This window comes from Marmota marmota, unplaced genomic scaffold (assembly GCF_001458135.2).
Source record: "Marmota marmota marmota unplaced genomic scaffold, marMar, whole genome shotgun sequence".
NCBI classification, from domain to species: Eukaryota; Metazoa; Chordata; class Mammalia; order Rodentia; family Sciuridae; genus Marmota; species Marmota marmota.
In genome coordinates this window covers 105,472-114,150 of record NW_026005769.1, presented here as the reverse complement: position 1 = coordinate 114,150, position 8,679 = coordinate 105,472, and positions in this window count along the sequence as shown.

Sequence of the window (8,679 nt, the reverse complement as noted above, 5' to 3'; positions counted from 1 at the left end):
TGGGATCACTGTACAAAAGCACCCTTTCTTGAGGCTGTGACTGTCATCATCTGAACACAGCAACCACGGGTGTTTTCTGTCAACCTGGCAGAAAAAAAGCAGGAATGCTGAGGGAGGGTCCTGAGCCTGAGGGGATGGAACCCAAGTGCATTCTATTACTTGTTATCCTATATGATTTAATATTTCTTTTTTTTTCTTTGCTTTTGCAGTGTTAAATTGTAGGAAAAAAATACAGAATATTGAAAAGTCAATGTGTGAATGAAGCCAGAATTAGACAGGCAGTCAGTTCAGATAGATAACTTGAGTCAGGAAAGAACAAGAAGACCAATTTTGAGTGATTCCAACAAGTTGGAGACTGTTCCATAAGGGAAAATATTTTCACTCTCTCAGAGTGCTTCTCCAACCCTTATCAAGAAACTCACCCCCCCACACACCTATTACCAAGGTAACCTGTCCCAAGAATTGCCCCTCTTTACAGGAAGCTTTAATGTTGTTAAATTGTCTTGGCTCTCTGTCCTGCCCTTTCCCCTGCAGTCCACCTGTTCCCTACCTTTGGGCCACCCCACCAACAATTTCTTGGCCTGGTTCTGGGCCTAGTCAAGGATTCAGGAAGGAGAAAAATAAGAAGAAAAAGGCAGGAGAAAAAAGGAAGCCCAGGACATATAAAAAGGCAGAAAGCCTCACTTCTTGGGATACCAGGACACCAGCTATGGTCCCCTTCTCCCTTCCAGGAGAAGTCTATGTCACTCCTTTTTAAATAAACCCTGCTTTATATGCTGGCCTCAGCATGCTTCTCTTTTGTTCAAATTTCAACATGTGGGGAAGCAGTACTCACCACCAATAACCAATGGTATTGTTAGACCCCAATGCAAAGAAAACACCACTGACTCCAATTAAAATCAAATTAAAACAAGCTTATTATTTTGACTGGCCAGGCTGCCTCCCCCAACAAAAACAGAAAACAAGACAGCCCCGCAGCTTTCTTGCAACCCAGCTTTATAGCCCAGAAAGTTCCACAAAGGGGGGTTACAGATAACAAAACTCTGAGAAGCATAACACAAAGGCTAGTTTACATTTTCGCTTGCCCCAACATCAGAATTTATGAAGGTCATTATGTTACCGCTGTGTGCTGGTGATGAGTCCTTGCTTCCCCAATGCTAAAGTATAACACCAGAGAAGCACGCTGAGGCAAGGTCAGAGTGGAAAGTAGAGGCTTTGTTAAGGATAGCAGAAAAGACTTCTCCTGGAGGAAGATGGGGACCCAAGAGGTAGAATCCATGGAAGGGGAATGTGTTCCCCTTTTATAGCTAAGGTCTTCTTTTAGCTTTCCTGTCCTCTGTTCTGTTAGCTTTTAGTGATGGAATGTAGGTGGGAAGGCCCAAAGGGTGGGGCACATGTGGGCCAAAGGAGTAATCTGGGAAGGCAGGACTTTTGGATTAGCATCTCCATCTTTGCTGGGAGCTGTTTCATTAAAATTTCTTTGGAATGGGCTCTGGGCCTTGGGAACATCAACATTCCAAGAGTTGTTCTGCTTTTCATGGACTCCATTCTCAACATGGCCTTCATTTTCGATTTTACTGGATATTAGACCCTATTTACCTAACTACACTAACTACCTATCTTTAAATCTGGCTTTAATTAGAACCTGAGAGAGGGTCATTATCTGGCCAGGGAAGGCCAATATTGATGAGGCCTCACTAAAGTTTCAAAGAGGGCTGCTATCTCATCAGGGAAAGCCTTGAGGCATGGGTGAGTTCATGGCACAGGCAGGCATTCTAAGCAAGTTCAGAATTTGCAGTAATTTATAGTAAAACCAAAATTAGCTTTTTATGTCTTTGTGGTGAGATGGCTCCCAACTTTAAGAGGGAATCAGACTTGGTTTATCAGTATCATTAAGACCACTAAGTTATTTGTTACATTGTGATTGCAAAACCAATCCTGGTTGTGAAATGAAGTTGTAAAAATGTTATGGAAAGAAACCAATGCCTGGGGAAAAGGTCAGTTTCACTCCCATCTCTGTCTTTCTCCTAGAAGAAGCCAGATTAACTTTGGTTCCCTACTTTTTGGATTATAAATAACTTCCCCTGGAATTCTGAATACTCACCTTTGAAGTGTAAATGAGCCTGTGCAGGCTTCAGGCCTGGGGCCAGATATTTATCAAAGGCCTTGAAAGAGTGACCAGTTCTTCCACTGACCACACTCTGAATCTGTAAACATATTTTTCATTAGAAACCCTGTGCAAAACCATATGTCAGGTAGAATGAATATTTAAGACTCTAGATAGCCTATAAATGTTGTGAGAAACTATAAATGGGTGCTCAGAAATTGAAGATTTGTTTTCCTCTGGCTCTTCAGATTAAAATAAAATTAGGAGTTCTCTTTCTCTCTGAGTGCTGCTTGCTGCTTCTTGACTACTCTGTTTCTCACAACAATATATTATTGTTTTTAATAAAATCAAATTTTATTAAAAACATATTTAATAGTTTTTATGGAACTAAACTCATCCATTACATTTTTCTTTGCTTGAGAAAGTCACAGTTTAATTGACAGTGCATGTATATTTTCCCTCCTTTCAAAATGTTTTATTAGTGGATTTTAGTTGTATACAATAGTGGGGTACATTTTGGCATGCATACATGCATGTAATATGATTTTTCACATTTCATTTCCAGTACTTTTACTTTGTTATGAGAAACTGATGTGACTCCATTTTAGAAAATAAATAAATCACAGAAGTTTCTACCTCAATACCTGTCCTAAGGAAGAGGGCATGACCCTTGTCCTTGGAAAAACCCACAGACCACTCCTAAGCACATACCTACCATGCTGAGTTGTTTGTCTATAAATAACAGGAGAGGTCTGTAGTGCCAAGTGTCCCTGACTCAGTTAGGCTAGGTGAGGACCCATAGCAACCCCCCTAGCAAGCACAAATCAGCATGAGACAGGGAAAATACCTAGGATGTCAGATGACCCCCAAGTAGTTTATGGTGGTTGATAACATGTTGGGAAACCATGTAGTTTAGCACATACACCCCTTGTAACCTAAACCAATCAGTTCAAATGAATCCCCCTCCTGTACCAACTAATCACCATTATCCAACTTGTTCCCATCATTGAATATGCTAATCAATGTTAAGAGTTGTTGTTTGATTTTCCCGTGGTATGGAATGATTTGCTGTGTGATGTTGTGAAGCATAAAGCATCCCTCCAAAACCTATAAAATCTCACTGAACAAGGGACCCAGAATCACTCCCTGGGACTGCTGCATCAGGAATGGTTGTGAGTCCAGACTCAAGCTTTCAATAAAGACTCGTGTGATTGCATTGGATTTGGCTCCTGGAAGTCTATTGGGGTCCCTACCCCATACTTGTCTTTCTTCAATTTATTTATTGTTTTATCAAATTGCTGCTTCACAGATATATATGAAGATGGAATTTACTGGGGTCTTTTCATATATCTACATACATCATTTGGTCAATCTTTTCCCTCGGTTCCTCCCTTTTCCATTTGTCCTCACTTCTTTTTAATTATGCCACATCTTATTTTGCCAAGCACATGGTCTGACTGTTAGTGTTACTGATTTACTGACCAACAGTGACAATGTTATAAAATTGATGACTTGAAGCAATAAGTATAACTTCCATTGAAGTCTTCCTTGGGATCATCTTTATTCTGCCATGAGTTAACATGCTTCTAGTGGATAACTTTTTTTAATATTCATTTTATAGTTGTAGTTGGACACACAATATTTTCATTTTATTTTTATGTGGTGCTGAGAATCAAATCCAGTGCCTCACAGGTGCTAGGTGAACACTCTAACACTGAGCCACAACCCCAGACCTAGTGAGTAATTATTCAGTTCCTGTGTGTCATAGCTGTCCATTAGTACCAGGGCCAATATTATAGACTACCTAATTGTAGATTTTAGATTTTCAACGAACAAATGTATACATCAATTCAGATCACTAAGTCTAAATACATAATAAAATAAGGCCAGGACTAAAATACATCTTCCTGCATAGCCACATTTGCTATTCTGCAATTTTAAAAAAAATGCTAGCTATCAATCATATAAAAGCGGTTATATTCAGCTTTTTTTTTCAGTTTATGATATATAGTATGAATAACTGTGATAAGCCCTTGAATTAAGTGATATAAAAATTCTGAATTACTTACAGGAAGGAATAGAGGTATCGCAATAATGTGTTCTCACTTTTTTGAGAATTATACTCCTATATGTTGCATTCATACCATTTTATCTTACAGAAAATTCATAACGTCTACGTATAATTCTAGTTCATTTATAACATACCCAAACCAAAAATGATTCTCACCAAAACAATAATATAGTTACTCCAGTGATGTACAGGATAACAAAGAGAATTTTTCAAATTTTGCGATTTGGGGGGGAAAAAACTATATTATTATAAAGCCTGGAAGCCAAGGCTGTATATTCTGACAAATGTGATGTCTGTCTGTCTGTGTTTCTGGTATCATAAGTTCTGCATTTTTTTTCTGCTTTGAGAGCAATTACTTATGTAACCAAATATTTCTAATAACCCATCATGATCAAGTTTAGAAAATATTTTTCAGTTATCATCTGTAAGCTAATAACAGTCAAAAGACAGAGATAATATCAAAAATAAGATGAAAATTTAGAATTGGAAACAGAAATATCTATAGTGATAAGAATTCCTCATCCATTTATTTTGATACTTAAAAAAACTAATAACAACACATTTCACCTTGACTCCTCTCCTATAGATAAACAGGATCCCTTGAGTCCACTGTCATTTCAAGTTCTGGACCTAGAAAGAAATATTTATTTTCCATAATGTTTTCAAGGAAGCACAAGGCAGTCTTAGAATATATGAAAGCTTTGAAGGATCACAATGTTATACTTCAAAACTACATGAACTTTCATACTACTTGCTATGTGTGGTTGACCTGTATGTGAAAGGCCCTGGGGGTATTTGACAAATATATTATGAATATAATAGAGATAATTCTTGAGTTTTTTTTTCTTCTTCCTTAATTTACACACATCCTGAGGCCTGTCAATTCAATGGAGGTGACTGAGGATAAAAAGCACCAAGCGACCTGCATGCTCAAAAAAAAAAAAAAAAAAAACAAAAAACACCAATCAGACACTGATGAAATCACCTGTCAATCAGCTGGGTCTCCTTGCCAATCCTGGATCTTAGCCTGCTCTCCAGACCAACTCCAATAGGACAATGGACTCTAAAAAACCCCTCTTCCTGTCCTAAGCCCTCCCTTCCTGCCCTAGCCCAATAAATGTTCCAGTCTGGTCAAGCTCCCCCAAGCCCCTCTTTAGACATGCTATGTCAGTCTGAGAGTTCTGCCCAGAAGCAAAATCTCAACAATAATACCTCCATTTTAAATTCTGCCTCCTTTTGGTCGTCACTGTCTGATGTTACAAGGTCAAATGAACATCTTTATTAGAGGTCATTTCTCAAAGAAGTGATAAGAATGACCACAAGGGAATAAATAAACTTAGATAGTATGAACCATATCCTATGTATATTTGATTTTAATTGGGGACATATATGGGCATATCAAATAATTTGCTGAACCATTTCAAACAGAGTTATAAAATTCTGGAAACTCATTTAATTTTTAAAATAGGAATATTATTTAGTTTTAATGAAATAAGCAGGCACAGAAGACAAAGCCAGTATGAGCTCACTTACATGGGGAATATAAAACAGCTGAATGCACAGAAACAGAGATTAGAATGAGGGTTTCCAGGGGGCAGGGTGAGGGGTACTGGGCAAGAGCAGGAAGGTCCAGCTAGATGGCAGGTGAACCTCAGTGACCACAGCACAGGAAGGAAACTCTAATGAATGGTAATGCATCATGTGCTTCAGTAGTGTAGATTTACATATTTTTACCACACAAAATAAACAATTTAAAGTATTTGAAGAAATGAGGTGATAGATTTGATTTGTTAATTATCCTGATTTGATCAATACACCTTGTAAACATACATCGAAATATCACATTGAAGCCCCCAATTACATCCAATCATTAACTGTCCATTAAAATAAAAATTTAAAAGGAAGTAACTTAAAGTGAAAAATAAATAAAATATCTTTTAGCTGGTAGAGAGCAGTGTTTTCAGGGTGTGTGAAAGACACCCTAAGAGTCCATGAGGAAATCTCAGGTGGTAAGATGATTTTATAATGCTAAATATCAGGCAAAAGATGCTGAGCAGGAAGGCTGCTCATCTTTTTCAATCCTCTGACTGAACCAGGTGCAGAGGTGCCAGTGGGTGTTAATGGCTTTAAACTTCACTGACATTTGCAAACCCTGCCTTTTGATAGAGAGAACTAATGAGCCTCCGAATCAAGGGACTGTAGAGTCACTGAGAGATGGAATGTGCTCAGCCCACCAGAAAAAGAATAAAGCCAGGGCTGGGTATGTGGATCAAGCAGTAACACGCTCACCTGTCATGCGCGGGGTGCTGGGTTTGATCCTCAGCACCACATAAAAATAAAAGATGTTGTGTCCACCGAAAACTGAAAAATAAATACTAAAACTCTCTCTCATTCTCATTCTCTCTCTCTCTCTCTCTCTCTCTCTCTCTCTCTCTCCCTCCTCTTTCTCTCTTAAAAAAAAGAATAAAGCCAGAAGATCAGGAGATTGGTTTTCCTCAGGGAGTAATATAAAATTTAAAGATAAATTAATTCATTAAAATGCATGTCTGTTAAAATGAACATTGTGATGTAGAGTAGCTTGGGTGGATGCAGGGAGGAGCAGGTGGCCCTGAGTTACTGAACTCTGTGAAACGCCTGTCACTAGCTTCACAACTGGCCTCAAACACTACTACACCCCTGCAGCTGCACAAAAAGTGGCTCTGAGCTACAAGTTGGGGTGATTCTCTCAGCACCTTCTCAGTTCAGCTAATAGGAGAGTGGCTGGAACCACAGAGAAGTCAATTCAAGGTTGAGTTTGTTCAGCAGCTCAGATGATGAAACAGGAAAACACACCTGGAGGGAATCATGCTGCTGAAAAAACTCCAGTTGATCCTCAGTCATCAAAAATGAATACAAAGCCCCTGCCTTAGCCTCCATGTTGTCCTCTGTCTCCACCACTAGCCATTCACAGAGTGGCTGGGAAAGGGAAGCCTGGGACAAAGAGTGTTTTCAAGCAGAGAGAAGTCAGAGAGCAAATGTTATAAAAGCACAGACATTTCAAATGTCTGCCTTTAACATAATGTTGGAATCAGAAAAGTTCTAATCAGAGTCAGACTGGGCTGCTACTCCTCAGTGAGTGGTTGAACCCCAGAACACACTTTTAAAACGTGGCTGAGCTGAGTTTAATAAAATCCCTAGTGTCAGTGAAGAGGCTGACCCATCTGTCTTCCACAGATGTTTGAAATCTTGTGAGGACTCCTGCCTGCATCTGGTTGCATCTCAATTGATTTAATAGTTCTGTCACAAGGAAATGGAGACTCAGAGGTAAAGTGACCTTTGCTAGGTCCTCAAGAGACAGACACAGAAAGATGGAAACTTAAATCCAGAAATGGGCCAAGTTCTAGGCACATAGTGGGCAGGACTCCTGCAGAAACCACCAGATCAGAATCAGCACACCCCTCTCCCAAGCCTCTACATAGGCTGGTGCCAATGCCCCATATGCCTGGGGGATAGATGGCACCCAGGGTGCACTTGCCTCAGCACATGGAAATCACCTGCAGACCATCCAGGAGGAGGCACCCACCTCCAGGTCCAGTTGAGCCCATCTGAATTGCTCATGTAAATGCACATACACATGTATGTTTGCACATACATGTTTACAGATGATGTATTTGCACACACAGTGGCAGACACCCAGGAAACATGTCTCCACCCAGATCCCTCTGGTTTCAGCACTGCTGCAGTGGCCAGTTCCACATGCCATCCCCAGTGGCTGTCACCAAAGCATGCTAGCCTTCTCTACTTTCTCCAATTCCCTCCCCCAGGGTAACCCTGAACCAGCTGGGATACCACCCTCAGCATGTAGACGTCCATCCTCAGCTCCGTATATATCCTCTAACACAGTTTGTCTTCTTCCCAATTTGAAGATTAATACTCATGGGGAAACTGCAAGAAAAGAGTTCAAATGTCTTTCTTTAACATAATGTTGGAATCAGTAAATCTCCTAGTCCCACTCCCTCTCCCTGTCCTGGCAGCACCTGAAAACGTCCTTGCTTTACTGAAGATGCAGTCACCCCTGGAGCCAGGAACGTTTGTCTTACATGGTGGACACCAGCCTGGCACTCAAATGCACCTTCAGCCACACTTAATAAAGGACTCTGATCACTGAAAAAGGCACTCCTCTAAATTAAAGGTTTAAGGTACTCTGAAGTAACAAAGGGCCACAAACTTAGGGATTTAGAACAGCTTGAGTACATTCACAATCATTTCCAAGGTCAAAATGTATAGATGGACTAAAACTGAGGTGTAAGCAGGGCTATGTTCCCCCAGCGGGAAAGGGATTCCATTTATTTTTGTTTCCAGAAACTGGAAGCAACCCCAAATCCTGGGCTTGTGGCCCCTTTCTCCACACTCAGAGCCAGCAGTGTAGCATCTGATTCTCTCCTTGACTTTGAACCTGCACATACTTCTGGTTATGGACCCTTTGGGTTCCAGTGGGTCAACTGGGGTGACCCAGCAAGGA